This window comes from Tachyglossus aculeatus, chromosome 17, assembly GCF_015852505.1.
Source record: "Tachyglossus aculeatus isolate mTacAcu1 chromosome 17, mTacAcu1.pri, whole genome shotgun sequence".
NCBI classification, from domain to species: domain Eukaryota; kingdom Metazoa; phylum Chordata; class Mammalia; order Monotremata; family Tachyglossidae; genus Tachyglossus; species Tachyglossus aculeatus.
In genome coordinates this window covers 26,603,611-26,604,639 of record NC_052082.1, presented here as the reverse complement: position 1 = coordinate 26,604,639, position 1,029 = coordinate 26,603,611, and the positions used below count along the sequence as shown (strand labels likewise).

Genomic DNA, 1,029 nt, shown 5'->3' with positions numbered 1-1,029 from the left:
TGTCAGAGTTTCTGTTCTAAAAGACTGCAAATTGTTGTAGTCGGGGAATGTGTCTTGTCTTATGCCATCGAGTCGTCTTCGACCCTTAGCGACGCCGTGGACACCTCTCTCCCAGAACACCCCACCTCCAACTGCAATCATTCTGTTAGTGAATCCATAGAGGGTTTTTTTTTTGTTAAAAATACAACAGTGGTTTACCATTTCCTCCTTCCGCACAGAAAACTTGAGTCCTTGCCCTTGATTCTCTCCCGGGCCTCTCCTGTCCAGCACAGGTGAGTTTTGACTTGGAGCAGATTGCCTTCCACTCGCTAGCCACTGCTCAAGCTAGGAATGGAATGGGCATGCCTCTGCCTGACTCTCCCTCCTGTAGTCCAGACTGGTAGAGTACTGGGAACTCTCCAGGTGTGACCCTGAGAGGGGCAGAATGTATTATATTATATTATACTATTATATCGTAGTCTCCCCAGGGCTTAGTACAGTGTTCTGCACAAACAGCTCAATAAATATGATTGATTAATTGACCTTAAAGAACCCTTCCTTTCTTGACTGCACTGTACCATGCTAGTCTGTCAGCAACAGTTGTCTTAGTTTCCAGCTGTAATTTTTATAGTCTAACCCCTTGACACTCATCCACCCCAGCCCCACAAACTTGAGTACGTATCCTTTATTATAATGTGTGCCTCCCCAGTTAGACTGAAAGCTCCTTGAGGGCAGGAATTGTATCTACCAGCTTTATTGTATTGTACTCTCCCAAGCATTTAGTACAGTGCTCTGTCCTCGTCCTTATTTACTGCACTCTTTTTGTGGTATTTATTAAACACTTACTCTATGTGTCAAGCACTGTTCTAAGCACTAGGATACATACAAGTTTATCAGGTTGGATACAGTCCCTGTCCTACATGAAGCACACAGTCTTAATTGGAGGGGAGGATTTAATCTTCACTTTACAGATGAGGGAACTGAGGCACAGAGAAGTGAAGTGACTTGCCCAAGCTCCCAGAGCAAGCAATTGGCAGATCTGGGATTAGA

At 44.6% G+C, this 1,029-nt stretch overlaps 1 non-coding gene across 1 annotated transcript; it reads right to left on the bottom strand.

Annotated features, from left to right (window-relative positions):
* Positions 1–282: 282 nt before the first annotated feature.
* Positions 283–420, bottom strand: LOC119939742. The gene has a single exon (XR_005454706.1). It is a non-coding gene; the product is annotated as a small nucleolar RNA SNORA7 (small nucleolar RNA).
* Between the last annotated feature and the right edge of the window lie 609 nt (positions 421–1,029).